Source organism: Danio rerio, chromosome 1 (assembly GCF_052040795.2).
Source record: "Danio rerio strain M-AB ecotype USA chromosome 1, GRCz13ab, whole genome shotgun sequence".
Lineage (NCBI taxonomy): Eukaryota > Metazoa > Chordata > Actinopteri > Cypriniformes > Danionidae > Danio > Danio rerio.
Genome location: NC_141021.1, coordinates 30,045,582 through 30,065,009, shown reverse-complemented (window position 1 = coordinate 30,065,009; position 19,428 = coordinate 30,045,582).

The window sequence follows — 19,428 nt, the reverse complement described above, 5'->3', positions numbered from 1 at the left end:
ATTCTGAATTGAACGTTGAAAATGAGCTGTTCTCAGCCAGCAGAGGTCAAAATAAGCAGTAATGCAAACTCAGTCAGAGACATAGATTTTTACTTGCAACTTGCTTTAACATGTTTAACAGTGCATGAAATAATGTCTAAAACAAAAAGAATGATGTATTTTAGTAGCTGGATCTGGTTTTATCACATTCTGCATTGGACGTTGAAAATGAGCTTTACTCAGCCAGCAGAGGTCAAAACAAGCAGTAATGCAAACTCACTGATAGACATAGATTTTCACTTGCGACTTGCTTTAACATGTTTAACAGTGCATGAAATGTTGTCTAAAACAAAAAGAATGATGCATTTTAGTAGCTGGATCTGGTTTTATCACATTCTGCATTGGACGTTGAAAATGAGCTTTACTCAGCCAGCAGAGGTCAAAATAAGCAGTAATGCAAACTCAGTCAGAGACATAGCTTTTCACTTGCAACTTGCTTTAACATGTTTAACAGTGCATGAAATGTTGTCTAAAACAAAAAGAATGATGCATTTTAGTAGCTGGATCTGGTTTTATCACATTCTGCATTGGACGTTGAAAATGAGCTTTTCAGAGCCAGCAGAGGTCAAAATAAGCAGTAATGCAAACTCAGTCAGAGACATATATTTTCACTTGCAACTTGCTTTAACATGTTTAACTGCATGAAATGTCTAAAACAAAAAGAATAATGCATTTTAGTAGCTGGATCTGGTTTTATTACATTCTGCATTGGACGTTGAAAATGAGCTTTACTCAGCCAGCAGAGGTCAAAACAAGCAGTAATGCAAACTCAGTCAGAGACATAGATTTTCACTTGCAACTTGCTTTAACATGTTTAACAGTGCATGAAATGTTGTCTAAAACAAAAAGAATGATGCATTTTAGTGGCTGGATTTGGTTTTATCACATTCTGAATTGAACGTTAAAAATGAGCTTTTCAGAGCCAGCAGAGGTCAAAATAAGCAGTAATGCAAACTCAGTCAGAGACATAGATTTTTACTTGCAACTTGCTTTAACATGTTTAACAGTGCATGAAATGTTGTCTAAAACAAAAAGAATAATGTATTTTTGTAGCTGGATCTGGTTTTATCACATTCTGAATTGAACGTTGAAAATGAGCTGTTCTCAGCCAGCAGAGGTCAAAATAAGCAGTAATGCAAACTCAGTCAGAGACATAGATTTTTACTTGCAACTTGCTTTAACATGTTTAACAGTGCATGAAATAATGTCTAAAACAAAAAGAATGATGTATTTTAGTAGCTGGATCTGGTTTTATCACATTCTGCATTGGACGTTGAAAATGAGCTTTACTCAGCCAGCAGAGGTCAAAACAAGCAGTAATGCAAACTCACTGATAGACATAGATTTTCACTTGCGACTTGCTTTAACATGTTTAACAGTGCATGAAATGTTGTCTAAAACAAAAAGAATGATGCATTTTAGTAGCTGGATCTGGTTTTATCACATTCTGCATTGGACGTTGAAAATGAGCTTTATTCAGCCAGCAGAGGTCAAAATAAGCAGTAATGCAAACTCAGTCAGAGACATAGATTTTCACTTGCAACTTGCTTTAACATGTTTAACAGTGCATGAAATGTTGTCTAAAACAAAAAGAATGATGCATTTTTGTGGCTGGATCTGGTTTTATCACATTCTGAATTGAACGTTGAAAATGAGCTTTTCAGAGCCAGCAGAGGTCAAAATAAGCAGTAATGCAAACTCAGTCAGAGACATAGATTTTCACTTGCAACTTGCTTTAACATGTTTAACAGTGCATGAAATGTTGTCTAAAACAAAAAGAATAATGTATTTTAGTAGCTGTATCTGGTTTTATCACATTCTGTATTGGACGTTGAAAATGAGCTTTACTCAGCCAGCAGAGGTCAAAATAAGCAGTAATGCAAACTCACTGATAGACATAGATTTTCACTTGCGACTTGCTTTAACATGTTTAACTGCATGAAATGTTGTCTAAAACAAAAAGAATGATGCATTTTTGTAGCTGGATCTGATTTTATCACATTCTGAATTGAACGTTGAAAATGAGCTGTTCTCAGCCAGCAGAGGTCAAAATAAGCAGTAATGCAAACTCAGTCAGAGACATAGATTTTTACTTGCAACTTGCTTTAACATGTTTAACAGTGCATGAAATGTTGTCTAAAACAAAAAGAATGATGCACTTTTGTGGCTGGATCTGGTTTTATCACATTCCTAATTGAACGTTGAAAATGAGCTTTTCAGAGCCTGCAGAGGTCAAAATAAGCAGTAATGCAAACTCAGTGATAGACATAGATTTTCACTTGCAACTTGCTTTAACATGTTTAACAGTGCATGAAATGTTGTCTAAAACAAAAAGATTGATGCATTTTTGTGGCTGGATCTGGTTTTATCACATTCTGCATTGGACGTTGAAAATGAGCTTTACTCAGCCAGCAGAGGTCAAAACAAGCAGTAATGCAAACTCAGTCAGAGACATAGATTTTCACTTGCAACTTGCTTTAACATGTTTAACAGTGCATGAAATGTTGTCTAAAACAAAAAGAATAATGTATTTTAGTAGCTGTATCTGGTTTTATCACATTCTGTATTGGACGTTGAAAATGAGCTTTACTCAGCCAGCAGAGGTCAAAATAAGCAGTAATGCAAACTCACTGATAGACAGATTTTCACTTGCGACTTGCTTTAACATGTTTAACAGTGCATGAAATGTTGTCTAAAACAAAAAGAATGATGCATTTTAGTAGCTGGATCTGGTTTTATCACATTCTGCATTGGACGTTGAAAATGAGCTTTTCAGAGCCAGCAGAGGTCAAAATAAGCAGTAATGCAAACTCAGTCAGAGACATAGATTTTCACTTGCAACTTGCTTTAACTTGTTTAACAGTGCATGAAATGTTGTCTAAAACAAAAAGAATTATGCATTTTTGTGGCTGGATCTGGTTTTATCACATTCTGAATTGAACGTTGAAAATGAGCTTTTCAGAGCCAGCAGAGGTCAAAATAAGCAGTAATGCAAACTCAGTCATAGACATAGATTTTCACTTGCAACTTGCTTTAACATGTTTAACAGTTCATGAAATGTTGTCTAAAACAAAAAGAATAATGTATTTTAGTAGCTGGATCTGGTTTTATCACATTCTGTATTGGACGTTGAAAATGAGCTTTACTCAGCCAGCAGAGGTCAAAATAAGCAGTAATGCAAACTCAGTCATAGACATAGATTTTCACTTGCAACTTGCTTTAACATGTTTAACAGTGCATGAAATGTTGTCTAAAACAAAAAGAATGATGCATTTTAGTGGCTGGATCTGGTTTTATCACATTCTGAATTGAACGTTGAAAATGAGCTTTTCAGAGCCAGCAGAGGTCAAAATAAGCAGTAATGCAAACTCAGTCATAGACATAGATTTTCACTTGCAACTTGCTTTAACATGTTTAACAGTGCATGAAATGTTGTCTAAAACAAAAAGAATGATGCATTTTAGCGGCTGGATCTGGTTTTATCACATTCTGAATTAAACGTTGAAAATGAGCTTTTCAGAGCCAGCAGAGGTCAAAATAAGCAGTAATGCAAACTCAGTCATAGACATAGATTTTCACTTGCAACTTGCTTTAACATGTTTAACAGTGCATGAAATGTTGTCTAAAACAAAAAGAATGATGCATTTTAGTGGCTGGATCTGGTTTTATCACATTCTGAATTGAACGTTGAAAATGAGCTTTTCAGAGCCAGCAGAGGTCAAAATAAGCAGTAATGCAACTTTAGTCAGAGACATAGATTTTCACTTGCAACTTGCTTTAAAATGTTTAACAGTGCATAAAATGTTGTCTAAAACAAAAAGAATGATGCAATTTAGTAGCTGGATCTGGTTTTATCACATTCTGTATTGGGCGTTGAAAATGAGCTTTACTCAGCCAGCAGAGGTCAAAATAAGCAGTAATGCAAACTCAGTCAGAGACATAGATATTCACTTGCAACTTGCTTTAACATGTTTAACAGTGCATGAAATGTTGTCTAAAACAAAAAGAATGATGCATTTTTGTGGCTGGATCTGGTTTTATCACATTCTGAATTGAACGTTGAAAATGAGCTGTTCTCAGCCAGCAGAGGTCAAAACAAGCAGTAATGCAAACTCAGTCAGAGACATAGATTTTCACTTGCAACTTACTTTAACATGTTTAACAGTGCATGAAATGTTGTCTAAAACAAAAAGAATGATGCATTTTAGTAGATGGATCTGGTTTTATCACATTCTGCATTGGACGTTGAAAATGAGCTTTACTCAGCCAGCAAAGGTCAAAACAAGCAGTAATGCAAACTCAGTCAGAGACATAGATTTTCACTTGCAACTTGCTTTAACATGTTTAACAGTGCATGAAATGTTGTCTAAAACAAAAAGAATGATGCATTTTAGTGGATGGATCTGGTTTTATCACATTTTGTATTGAACGTTGAAAATGAGCTGTTCTCAGCCAGCAGAGGTCAAAATAAGCAGTAATGCAAACTCAGTCAGAGACATAGATTTTCACTTGCAACTTGCTTTAACATGTTTAACAGTGCATGAAATGTTGTCTAAAACAAAAAGAATGATGCATTTTTGTGGCTGGATCTGGTTTTATCACATTCTGCATTGGACGTTGAAAATGAGCTGTTTTCAGCCAGCAGAGGTCAAAATAAGCAGTAATGCAAACTCAGTCATAGACATAGATTTTCACTTGCAACTTGCTTTAACATGTTTAAAAGTGCATGAATTGTTGTCTAAAACAAAAAGAATGATGCATTTTTGTGGCTGGATCTGGTTTTATCACATTCTGAATTGAACGTTAAAAATGAGCTGTTCTCAGCCAGCAGAGGTCAAAACAAGCAGTAATGCAAACTCAGTCAGAGACATAGATTTTCACTTGCAACTTACTTTAACATGTTTAACAGTGCATGAAATGTTGTCTAAAACAAAAAGAATGATGCATTTTAGTAGATGGATCTGGTTTTATCACATTCTGCATTGGACGTTGAAAATGAGCTTTACTCAGCCAGCAAAGGTCAAAACAAGCAGTAATGCAAACTCAGTCAGAGAAATAGATTTTCACTTGCAACTTGCTTTAACATGTTTAACAGTGCATGAAATGTTGTCTAAAACAAAAAGAATGATGCATTTTAGTGGATGGATCTGGTTTTATCACATTTTGTATTGAACGTTGAAAATGAGCTGTTCTCAGCCAGCAGAGGTCAAAATAAGCAGTAATGCAAACTCAGTCAGAGACATAGATTTTCACTTGCAACTTGCCTTAACATGTTTAACAGTGCATGAAATGTTGTCTAAAACAAAAAGAATGATGCATTTTTGTGGCTGGATCTGGTTTTATCACATTCTGCATTGGACGTTGAAAATGAGCTGTTTTCAGCCAGCAGAGGTCAAAATAAGCAGTAATGCAAACTCAGTCATAGACATAGATTTTCACTTGCAACTTGCTTTAACATGTTTAAAAGTGCATGAAATGTTGTCTAAAACAAAAAGAATGATGCATTTTTGTGGCTGGATCTGGTTTTATCACATTCTGAATTGAACGTTGAAAATGAGCTGTTCTCAGCCAGCAGAGGTCAAAATAAGCAGTAATGCAAACTCAGTCAGAGACATAGATTTTTACTTGCAACTTTCTTAAACATATTTAACAGTGCATGAAATGTTGTCTAAAACAAAAAGAAAATGCTTTTTAGTGGCTGGATCTGGTTTTATCACATTCTGAATTGAACGTTGAAAATGAGCTTTTCAGACCCAGCAGAGGTCAAAATAAGCAGTAATGCAAACTCAGTCATAGACATATATTTTCACTTGCAACTTGCTTTAACATGTTTAACAGTGCATGAAATGTTGTCTAAAACAAAGAGAAAATGCTTTTTAGTGGCTGGATCTGGTTTTATCACATTCTGAATTTAATGTTGAAAATGAGCTTTTCAGAGCCAGCAGAGGTCAAAATAAGCAGTAATGCAATCTCAGTCAGAGACATAGATTTTCACTTACAACTTGCTTTAACATGTTTAACAGTGCATGAAATGTTGTCTAAAACAAAAAGAATGATGTATTTTAGTAGCTGGATCTGGTTTTATCACATTCTGTATTGGACGTTGAAAAAGAGCTTTACTCAGCCAGCAGAGGTCAAAATAAGCAGTAATGCAAACTCAGTCAGAGACATAGATTTTCACTTGCAACTTTCTTAAACATATTTAACAGTGCATGAAATGTTGTCTAAAACAAAAAGAAAATGCTTTTTAGTGGCTGGATCTGGTTTTATCACATTCTGAATTGAACGTTGAAAATGACCTTTTCAGAGCCAGCAGAGGTCAAAATAAGCAGTAATGCAAACTCAGTCAGAGACATAGATTTTCACTTGCAACTTGCTTTAACATGTTTAACAGTGCATGAAATGTTGTCTAAAACAAAAAGAATGATGCATTTTAGTAGCTGGATCTGGTTTTATAACATTCTGCATTGGACGTTGAAAATGAGCTTTACTCAGCCAGCAGAGGTCAAAATAAGCAGTAATGCAAACTCAGTCAGAGACATAGATTTTCACTTGCAACTTGCTTTAACATGTTTAACAGTGCATGAAATGTTGTCTAAAACAAAAAGAATGATGCATTTTAGTGGCTGGATCTGGTTTTATCACATTCTGAATTGAACGTTGAAAATGAGCTTTTCAGAGCCAGCAGAGGTCAAAATAAGCAGTAATGCAATTTCAGTCAGAGACATAGATTTTCACTTGCAACTTGCTTTAAAATGTTTAACAGTGCATGAAATGTTGTCTAAAACAAAAAGAATGATGCAATTTAGTAGCTGGATCTGGTTTTATCACATTCTGTATTGGGCGTTGAAAATGAGCTTTACTCAGCCAGCAGATGTCAAAATAAGCAGTAATGCAAACTCAGTCATAGACATAGATTTTCACTTGCATATTGCTTTAACATGTTTAACAGTGCATGAAATGTTGTCTAAAACAAAAAGAATGATGCATTTTAGTAGATGGATCTGGTTTTATCACATTCTGCATTGGACGTTGAAAATGAGCTTTACTCAGCCAGCAGAGGACAAAACAAGCAGTAATGCAAACTCAGTCAGAGACATAGATTTTCACTTGCAACTTGCTTTAACATGTTTATCAGTGCATGAAATGTTGTCTAAAACAAAAAGAATGATGCATTTTATTGGCTGGATCTGGTTTTATCACATTCTGAATTGAACGTTGAAAATGAGCTGTTCTCAGCCAGCAGAGGTCAAAATAAGCAGTAATGCAAACTCAGTCAGAGACATAGATTTTCACTTGCAACTTGCTTTAACATGTTTAACAGTGCATGAAATGTTGTCTAAAACAAAAAGAATGATGCATTTTAGTAGCTGGATCTGGTTTTATCACATTCTGCATTGGACGTTGAAAATGAGCTTTTCAGAGCCAGCAGAGGTCAAAATAAGCAGTAATGCAAACTCAGTCATAGACATAGATTTTCACTTGCAACTTGCTTTAACATGTTTAACAGTTCATGAAATGTTGTCTAAAACAAAAAGAATAATGTATTTTAGTAGCTGGATCTGGTTTTATCACATTCTGTATTGGACGTTGAAAATGAGCTTTACTCAGCCAGCAGAGGTCAAAATAAGCAGTAATGCAAACTCAGTCATAGACATAGATTTTCACTTGCAACTTGCTTTAACATGTTTAACAGTGCATGAAATGTTGTCTAAAACAAAAAGAATGATGCATTTTAGTGGCTGGATCTGGTTTTATCACATTCTGAATTGAACGTTGAAAATGAGCTTTTCAGACCCAGCAGAGGTCAAAATAAGCAGTAATGCAAACTCAGTCATAGACTTAGATTTTCACTTGCAACTTGCTTTAACATGTTTAACAGTGCATGAAATGTTGTCTAAAACAAAAAGAATGATGCATTTTAGCGGCTGGATCTGGTTTTATCACATTCTGAATTAAACGTTGAAAATGAGCTTTTCAGAGCCAGCAGAGGTCAAAATAAGCAGTAATGCAAACTCAGTCATAGACATAGATTTTCACTTGCAACTTGCTTTAACATGTTTAACAGTGCATGAAATGTTGTCTAAAACAAAAAGAATGATGCATTTTAGTAGCTGGATCTGGTTTTATCACATTCTGCATTGGACGTTGAAAATGAGCTTTTCAGAGCCAGCAGAGGTCAAAATAAGCAGTAATGCAAACTCAGTCAGAGACATAGATTTTCACTTGCAACTTGCTTTAACTTGTTTAACAGTGCATGAAATGTTGTCTAAAACAAAAAGAATTATGCATTTTTGTGGCTGGATCTGGTTTTATCACATTCTGAATTGAACGTTGAAAATGAGCTTTTCAGAGCCAGCAGAGGTCAAAATAAGCAGTAATGCAAACTCAGTCATAGACATAGATTTTCACTTGCAACTTGCTTTAACATGTTTAACAGTTCATGAAATGTTGTCTAAAACAAAAAGAATAATGTATTTTAGTAGCTGGATCTGGTTTTATCACATTCTGTATTGGACGTTGAAAATGAGCTTTACTCAGCCAGCAGAGGTCAAAATAAGCAGTAATGCAAACTCAGTCATAGACATAGATTTTCACTTGCAACTTGCTTTAACATGTTTAACAGTGCATGAAATGTTGTCTAAAACAAAAAGAATGATGCATTTTAGTGGCTGGATCTGGTTTTATCACATTCTGAATTGAACGTTGAAAATGAGCTTTTCAGAGCCAGCAGAGGTCAAAATAAGCAGTAATGCAAACTCAGTCATAGACATAGATTTTCACTTGCAACTTGCTTTAACATGTTTAACAGTGCATGAAATGTTGTCTAAAACAAAAAGAATGATGCATTTTAGTGGCTGGATCTGGTTTTATCACATTCTGAATTAAACGTTGAAAATGAGCTTTTCAGAGCCAGCAGAGGTCAAAATAAGCAGTAATGCAAACTCAGTCATAGACATAGATTTTCACTTGCAACTTGCTTTAACATGTTTAACAGTGCATGAAATGTTGTCTAAAACAAAAAGAATGATGTATTTTAGCAGCTGGATCTGGTTTTATCACATTCTGTATTGGACGTTGAAAATGAGCTTTACTCAGCCAGCAGAGGTCAAAATAAGCAGTAATGCAAACTCAGTCAGAGACATAGATTTTCACTTGCAACTTGCTTTAAAATGTTTAACAGTGCATGAAATGTTGTTTAAAACAAAAAGAATGATGCAATTTAGTAGCTGGATCTGGTTTTATCACATTCTGCATTGGACGTTGAAAATGAGCTTTACTCAGCCAGCAGAGGTCAAAATAAGCAGTAATGCAAACTCAGTCAGAGACATAAATTTTCACTTGCAACTTTCTTAAACATATTTAACAGTGCATGAAATGTTGTCTAAAACAAAAAGAATGATGCATTTTAGTGGCTGGATCTGGTTTTATCACATTCTGAATTGAATGTTGAAAATGAGCTTTTCAGAGCCAGCAGAGGTCAAAATAAGCAGTAATGCAAACTCAGTCAGAGACATAGATTTTCACTTGCAACTTGCTTTAACATGTTTAACAGTGCATGAAATGTTGTCTAAAACAAAAAGTATAATGTATTTTAGTAGCTGGATCTGGTTTTATCACATTCTGTATTGGACGTTGAAAATGAGCTTTACTCAGCCAGCAGAGGTCAAAATAAGCAGTAATGCAAACTCAGTCAGAGACATAGATTTTCACTTGCAACTTTCTTAAACATATTTAACAGTGCATGAAATGTTGTCTAAAACAAAAAGAAAATGCTTTTTAGTGGCTGGATCTGGTTTTATCACATTCTGAATTTAACGTTGAAAATGAGCTTTTCAGAGCCAGCAGAGGTCAAAAGAAGCAGTAATGCAAACTCAGTCAGAGACATAGATTTTCACTTGCAACTTGCTTTAACATGTTTAACAGTGCATGAAATGTTGTCTAAAACAAAAAGAATGATGCATTTTTGTGGCTGGATCTGGTTTTATCACATTCTGAATTGAACGTTGAAAATGAGCTGTTCTCAGCCAGCAGAGGTCAAAATAAGCAGTAATGCAAATTCAGTCAGAGACATAGATTTTCACTTGCAACTTGCTTTAACATGTTTAACAGTGCATGAAATGTTGTCTAAAACAAAAAGAATGATGCATTTTAGAAGCTGGATCTGGTTTTATCACAATCTGCATTGGACGTTGAAAATGAGCTTTACTCAGCCAGCAGAGATCAAAACAAGCAGTAATTCAAACTCAGTCAGAGACATAAATTTTCACTTGCAACTTGCTTTAACATGTTTAAAAGTGCATGAAATGTTGTCTAAAACAAAAAGAAAATGCTTTTTAGTGGCTGGATCTGGTTTTATCACATTCTGAATTGAACGTTGAAAATGAGCTGTTCTCAGCCAGCAGAGGTCAAAATAAGCAGTAATGCAAACTCAATCAGAGACATAGATTTTCACTTGCAACTTTCTTAAACATATTTAACAGTGCATGAAATGTTGTCTAAAACAAAAAGAAAATGCTTTTTAGTGGCTGGATCTGGTTTTATCACATTCTGAATTGAACGTTGAAAATGAGCTTTTCAGACCCAGCAGAGGTCAAAATAAGCAGTAATGCAAACTCAGTCATAGACATAGATTTTCACTTGCAACTTGCTTTAACATGTTTAACAGTGCATGAAATGTTGTCTAAAACAAAAAGAATGATGCATTTTAGTGGCTGGATCTGGTTTTATCACATTCTGAATTGAACGTTGAAAATGAGCTTTTCAGAGCCAGCAGAGGTCAAAATAAGCAGTAATGCAATTTCAGTCAGAGACATAGATTTTCACTTGCAACTTGCTTTAAAATGTTTAACAGTGCATGAAATGTTGTCTAAAACAAAAAGAATGATGCAATTTAGTAGCTGGATCTGGTTTTATCACATTCTGTATTGGGCGTTGAAAATGAGCTTTACTCAGCCAGCAGATGTCAAAATAAGCAGTAATGCAAACTCAGTCATAGACATAGATTTTCACTTGCATATTGCTTTAACATGTTTAACAGTGCATGAAATGTTGTCTAAAACAAAAAGAATGATGCATTTTAGTAAATGGATCTGGTTTTATCACATTCTGCATTGGATGTTGAAAATGAGCTTTACTCAGCCAGCAGAGGTCAAAACAAGCAGTAATGCAAACTTAGTCAGAGACATAGATTTTCACTTGCAACTTGCTTTAACATGTTTAACAGTGCATGAAATGTTGTCTAAAACAAAAAGAATGATGCATTTTATTGGCTGGATCTGGTTTTATCACATTCTGAATTGAACGTTGAAAATGAGCTGTTCTCAGCCACCAGAGGTCAAAATAAGCAGTAATGCAAACTCAGTCAGAGACATAGATTTTCACTTGCAACTTGCTTTAACATGTTTAACAGTGCATGAAATGTTGTCTAAAACAAAAAGAATGATGCATTTTAGTAGCTGGATCTGGTTTTATCACATTCTGCATTGGACGTTGAAAATGAGCTTTTCAGAGCCAGCAGAGGTCAAAATAAGCAGTAATGCAAACTCAGTCAGAGACATAGATTTTCACTTGCAACTTGCTTTAACTTGTTTAACAGTGCATGAAATGTTGTCTAAAACAAAAAGAATTATGCATTTTTGTGGCTGGATCTGGTTTTATCACATTCTGAATTGAACGTTGAAAATGAGCTTTTCAGAGCCAGCAGAGGTCAAAATAAGCAGTAATGCAAACTCAGTCATAGACATAGATTTTCACTTGCAACTTGCTTTAACATGTTTAACAGTTCATGAAATGTTGTCTAAAACAAAAAGAATAATGTATTTTAGTAGCTGGATCTGGTTTTATCACATTCTGTATTGGACGTTGAAAATGAGCTTTACTCAGCCAGCAGAGGTCAAAATAAGCAGTAATGCAAACTCAGTCATAGACATAGATTTTCACTTGCAACTTGCTTTAACATGTTTAACAGTGCATGAAATGTTGTCTAAAACAAAAAGAATGATGCATTTTAGTGGCTGGATCTGGTTTTATCACATTCTGAATTGAACGTTGAAAATGAGCTTTTCAGAGCCAGCAGAGGTCAAAATAAGCAGTAATGCAAACTCAGTCATAGACATAGATTTTCACTTGCAACTTGCTTTAACATGTTTAACAGTGCATGAAATGTTGTCTAAAACAAAAAGAATGATGCATTTTAGCGGCTGGATCTGGTTTTATCACATTCTGAATTAAACGTTGAAAATGAGCTTTTCAGAGCCAGCAGAGGTCAAAATAAGCAGTAATGCAAACTCAGTCATAGACATAGATTTTCACTTGCAACTTGCTTTAACATAATTAACAGTGCATGAAATGTTGTCTAAAACAAAAAGAATGATGCATTTTAGTAGCTGGATCTGGTTTTATCACATTCTGCATTGGACGTTGAAAATGAGCTTTTCAGAGCCAGCAGAGGTCAAAATAAGCAGTAATGCAAACTCAGTCAGAGACATAGATTTTCACTTGCAACTTGCTTTAACTTGTTTAACAGTGCATGAAATGTTGTCTAAAACAAAAAGAATTATGCATTTTTGTGGCTGGATCTGGTTTTATCACATTCTGAATTGAACGTTGAAAATGAGCTTTTCAGAGCCAGCAGAGGTCAAAATAAGCAGTAATGCAAACTCAGTCATAGACATAGATTTTCACTTGCAACTTGCTTTAACATGTTTAACAGTTCATGAAATGTTGTCTAAAACAAAAAGAATAATGTATTTTAGTAGCTGGATCTGGTTTTATCACATTCTGTATTGGACGTTGAAAATGAGCTTTACTCAGCCAGCAGAGGTCAAAATAAGCAGTAATGCAAACTCAGTCATAGACATAGATTTTCACTTGCAACTTGCTTTAACATGTTTAACAGTGCATGAAATGTTGTCTAAAACAAAAAGAATGATGCATTTTAGTGGCTGGATCTGGTTTTATCACATTCTGAATTGAACGTTGAAAATGAGCTTTTCAGAGCCAGCAGAGGTCAAAATAAGCAGTAATGCAAACTCAGTCATAGACATAGATTTTCACTTGCAACTTGCTTTAACATGTTTAACAGTGCATGAAATGTTGTCTAAAACAAAAAGAATGATGCATTTTAGTGGCTGGATCTGGTTTTATCACATTCTGAATTAAACGTTGAAAATGAGCTTTTCAGAGCCAGCAGAGGTCAAAATAAGCAGTAATGCAAACTCAGTCATAGACATAGATTTTCACTTGCAACTTGCTTTAACATGTTTAACAGTGCATGAAATGTTGTCTAAAACAAAAAGAATGATGTATTTTAGCAGCTGGATCTGGTTTTATCACATTCTGTATTGGACGTTGAAAATGAGCTTTACTCAGCCAGCAGAGGTCAAAATAAGCAGTAATGCAAACTCAGTCAGAGACATAGATTTTCACTTGCAACTTGCTTTAAAATGTTTAACAGTGCATGAAATGTTGTTTAAAACAAAAAGAATGATGCAATTTAGTAGCTGGATCTGGTTTTATCACATTCTGCATTGGACGTTGAAAATGAGCTTTACTCAGCCAGCAGAGGTCAAAATAAGCAGTAATGCAAACTCAGTCAGAGACATAAATTTTCACTTGCAACTTTCTTAAATATATTTAACAGTGCATGAAATGTTGTCTAAAACAAAAAGAAAATGCTTTTTAGTGGCTGGATCTGGTTTTATCACATTCTGAATTGAATGTTGAAAATGAGCTTTTCAGAGCCAGCAGATGTCAAAATAAGCAGTAATGCAAACTCAGTCAGAGACATAGATTTTCACTTGCAACTTGCTTTAACATGTTTAACAGTGCATGAAATGTTGTCTAAAACAAAAAGAATAATGTATTTTAGTAGCTGGATCTGGTTTTATCACATTCTGTATTGGACGTTGAAAATGAGCTTTACTCAGCCAGCAGAGGTCAAAATAAGCAGTAATGCAAACTCAGTCAGAGACATAGATTTTCACTTGCAACTTTCTTAAACATATTTAACAGTGCATGAAATGTTGTCTAAAACAAAAAGAAAATGCTTTTTAGTGGCTGGATCTGGTTTTATCACATTCTGAATTGAACGTTGAAAATGAGCTTTACTCAGCCAGCAGAGGTCAAAATAAGCAGTAATGCAAACTCAGTCAGAGACATAGATTTTCACTTGCAACTTGCTTTAACATGTTTAACAGTGCATGAAATGTTGTCTAAAACAAAAAGAATGATGCATTTTTGTGGCTGGATCTGGTTTTATCACATTCTGAATTGAACGTTGAAAATGAGCTGTTCTCAGCCAGCAGAGGTCAAAATAAGCAGTAATGCAAATTCAGTCAGAGACATAGATTTTCACTTGCAACTTGCTTTAACATGTTTAACAGTGCATGAAATGTTGTCTAAAACAAAAAGAATGATGTATTTTAGTAGCTGGATCTGGTTTTATCACATTCTGTATTGGACGTTGAAAATGAGCTTTACTCAGCCAGCAGAGGTCAAAATAAGCAGTAATGCAAACTCAGTCAGAGACATAGATTTTCACTTGCAACTTGCTTTAACATGTTTAACAGTGCATGAAATGTTGTCTAAAACAAAAAGAATGATGCATTTTAGTGGCTGGATCTGGTTTTATCACATTCTGAATTGAACGTTTAAAATGAGCTGTTCTCAGCCAGCAGAGGTCAAAATAAGCAGTAATGCAAACTCAGTCAGAGACATAGATTTTCACTTGCAACTTGCTTTAACATGTTTAACAGTGCATGAAATGTTGTCTAAAACAAAAAGAATGATGCATTTTAGTAGCTGGATCTGGTTTTATCACATTCTGCATTGGACGTTGAAAATGAGCTTTTCAGAGCCAGCAGAGGTCAAAATAAGCAGTAATGCAAACTCAGTCAGAGACATAGATTTTCACTTGCAACTTGCTTTAACTTGTTTAACAGTGCATGAAATGTTGTCTAAAACAAAAAGAATAATATATTTTAGTAGCTGGATCTGGTTTTATCACATTCTGTATTGGACGTTGAAAATGAGCTTTACTCAGCCAGCAGAGGTCAAAATAAGCAGTAATGCAAACTCAGTCATAGACATAGATTTTCACTTGCAACTTGCTTTAACATGTTTAACAGTTCATGAAATGTTGTCTAAAACAAAAAGAATAATATATTTTAGTAGCTGGATCTGGTTTTATCACATTCTGTATTGGACGTTGAAAATGAGCTTTACTCAGCCAGCAGAGGTCAAAATAAGCAGTAATGCAAACTCAGTCATAGACATAGATTTTCACTTGCAACTTGCTTTAACATGTTTAACAGTGCATGAAATGTTGTCTAAAACAAAAAGAATGATGCATTTTAGTGGCTGGATCTGGTTTTATCACATTCTGAATTGAACGTTGAAAATGAGCTTTTTAGAGCCAGCAGAGGTCAAAATAAGCAGTAATGCAAACTCAGTCAGAGACATAGATTTTCACTTGCAACTTGCTTTAACATGTTTAACAGTGCATGAAATGTTGTCTAAAACAAAAAGAATGATGCATTTTAGTAGATGGATCTGGTTTTATCACATTCTGAATTGAACGTTGAAAATGAGCTTTTCAGAGCCAGCAGAGGTCAAAATAAGCAGTAATGCAAACTCAGTCATAGACATAGATTTTCACTTGCAACTTGCTTTAACATGTTTAACAGTGCATGAAATGTTGTCTAAAACAAAAAGAATGATGCATTTTAGTGGCTGGATCTGGTTTTATCACATTCTGAATTGAACGTTGAAAATGAGCTTTTCAGAGCCAGCAGAGGTCAAAATAAGCAGTAATGCAAACTCAGTCAGAGACATAGATTTTCACTTGCAACTTGCTTTAACATGTTTAACAGTGCATGGAATGTTGTCTAAAACAAAAAGAATGATGCATTTTTGTGGCTGGATCTGGTTTTATCACATTCTGAATTGAACGTTGAAAATGAGCTGTTCTCAGCCAGCAGAGGTCAAAATAAGCAGTAATGCAAACTCAGTCAGAGACATAGATTTTCACTTGCAACTTGCTTTAACATGTTTAACAGTGCAGGAAATGTTGTCTAAAACAAAAAGAATGATGCATTTTAGTAGATGGATCTGGTTTTATCACATTCTGCATTGGACGTTGAAAATGAGCTTTACTCAGCCAGCAGAGGTCAAAACAAGCAGTAATGCAAACTCAGTCAGAGACATAGATTTTCACTTGCAACTTGCTTTAACATGTTTAACAGTGCATGAAATGTTGTCTAAAACAAAAAGAATGATGCATTTTAGTGGCTGGATCTGGTTTTATCACATTCTGAATTGAACGTTGAAAATGAGCTGTTCTCAGCCAGCAGAGGTCAAAATAAGCAGTAATGCAAACTCAGTCAGAGACATAGATTTTCACTTGCAACTTGCTTTAACATGTTTAACAGTGCATGAAATGTTGTCTAAAACAAAAAGAATGATGCAATTTAGTAGATGGATCTGGTTTTATCACATTCTGTATTGAATGTTGAAAATGAGCTGTTCTCAGCCAGCAGAGGTCAAAATAAGCAGTAATGCAAACTCAGTCAGAGACATAGATTTTAACTTGCAACTTGCTTTAACATGTTTAACAGTGCATGAAATGTTGTCTAAAACAAAAAGAATGATGCATTTTTGTGGCTGGATCTGGTTTTATCACATTCTGAATTGAACGTTGAAAATGAGCTGTTCTCAGCCAGCAGAGGTCAAAATAAGCAGTAATGCAAACTCAGTCAGAGACATAGATTTTCACTTGCAACTTGCTTTAACATGTTTAACAGTGCATGAAATGTTGTCTAAAACAAAAAGAATGATGCATTTTAGTAGATGGATCTGGTTTTATCACATTCTGAATTGAACGTTGAAAATGAGCTTTTCAGAGCCAGCAGAGGTCAAAATAAGCAGTAATGCAAACTCAGTCAGAGACACAGATTTTCACTTGCAACTTGCTTTAACATGTTTAACAGTGCATGAAATGTTGTCTAAAACAAAAAGAAAATGCTTTTTAGTGGCTGGATCTGGTTTTATCACATTCTGAATTGAACGTTGAAAATGAGCTTTTCAGAGCCAGCAGAGGTCAAAATAAGCAGTAATGCAAACTCAGTCATAGACATAGATTTTCACTTGCAACTTGCTTTAACATGTTTAACAGTGCATGAAATGTTGTCTAAAACAAAAAGAATGATGCATTTTAGTGGCTGGATCTGTTTTTATCACATTCTGAATTGAACGTTGAAAATGAGCTTTTCAGAGCCAGCAGAGGTCAAAATAAGCAGTAATGCAAACTAAGTCATAGACATAGATTTTCACTTGCAACTTGCTTTAACATGTTTAACAGTGCATGAAATGTTGTCTAAAACAAAAAGAATAATGTATTTTAGTAGCTGGATCTGGTTTTATCACATTCTGTATTGGACGTTGAAAATGAGCTTTACTCAGCCAGCAGAGGTCAAAATAAGCAGTAATGCAAACTCAGTCAGAGACATATATTTTCACTTGCAACTTGCTTTAACATGTTTAACTGCATGAAATGTTGTCTAAAACAAAAAGAATGATGCGTTTTTGTAGCTGGATCTGGTTTTATCACATTCTGTATTGGACGTTGAAAATGAGCTTTACTCAGCCAGCAGAGGTCAAAATAAGCAGTAATGCAAACTCAGTCATAGACATAGATTTTCACTTGCAACTTGCTTTAACATGTTTAACAGTGCATGAAATGTTGTCTAAAACAAAAAGAATGATGCATTTTAGTGGCTGGATCTGGTTTTATCACATTCTGAATTGAACGTTGAAAATGAGCTTTTTAGAGCCAGCAGAGGTCAAAATAAGCAGTAATGCAAACTCAGTCAGAGACATAGATTTTCACTTGCAACTTGCTTTAACATGTTTAACAGTGCATGAAATGTTGTCTAAAACAAAAAGAATGATGCATTTTAGTAGATGGATCTGGTTTTATCACATTCTGAATTGAACGTTGAAAATGAGCTTTTCAGAGCCAGCAGAGGTCAAAATAAGCAGTAATGCAAACTCAGTCATAGACATAGATTTTCACTTGCAACTTGCTTTAACATGTTTAACAGTGCATGAAATGTTGTCTAAAACAAAAAGAATGATGCAATTTAGTAGCTGGATCTGGCTTTATCACATTCTGTATTGGGCGTTGAAAATGAGCTTTACTCAGCCAGCAGAGGTCAAAATAAGCAGTAATGCAAACTCAGTCAGAGACATAGATTTTCACTTGCAACTTGCTTTAACATGTTTAACAGTGCATGGAATGTTGTCTAAAACAAAAAGAATGATGCATTTTTGTGGCTGGATCTGGTTTTATCACATTCTGAATTGAACGTTGAAAATGAGCTGTTCTCAGCCAGCAGAGGTCAAAATAAGCAGTAATGCAAACTCAGTCAGAGACATAGATTTTCACTTGCAACTTGCTTTAACATGTTTAACAGTGCAGGAAATGTTGTCTAAAACAAAAAGAATGATGCATTTTAGTAGATGGATCTGGTTTTATCACATTCTGAATTGGACGTTGAAAATGAGCTTTACTCAGCCAGCAGAGGTCAAAACATGCAGTAATGCAAACTCAGTCAGAGACATAGATTTTCACTTGCAACTTGCTTTAACATGTTTAACAGTGCATGAAATGTTGTCTAAAACAAAAAGAATGATGCATTTTAGTGGCTGGATCTGGTTTTATCACATTCTGAATTGAACGTTGAAAATGAGCTGTTCTCAGCCAGCAGAGGTCAAAATAAGCAGTAATGCAAACTCAGTCAGAGACATAGATTTTCACTTGCAACTTGCTTTAACATGTTTAACAGTGCATGAAATGTTGTCTAAAACAAAAAGAATGATGCAATTTAGTAGATGGATCTGGTTTTATCACATTCTGTATTAAATGTTGAAAATGAGCTGTTCTCAGCCAGCAGAGGTCAAAATAAGCAGTAATGCAAACTCAGTCAGAGACATAGATTTTAACTTGCAACTTGCTTTAACATGTTTAACAGTGCATGAAATGTTGTCTAAAACAAAAAGAATGATGCATTTTTGTGGCTGGATCTGGTTTTATCACATTCTGAATTGAACGTTGAAAATGAGCTGTTCTCAGCCAGCAGAGGTCAAAATAAGCAGTAATGCAAACTCAGTCAGAGACATAGATTTTCACTTGCAACTTGCTTTAACATGTTTAACAGTGCATGAAATGTTGTCTAAAACAAAAAGAATGATGCATTTTAGTAGATGGATCTGGTTTTATCACATTCTGAATTGAACGTTGAAAATGAGCTTTTCAGAGCCAGCAGAGGTCAAAATAAGCAGTAATGCAAACTCAGTCAGAGACATAGATTTTCACTTGCAACTTGC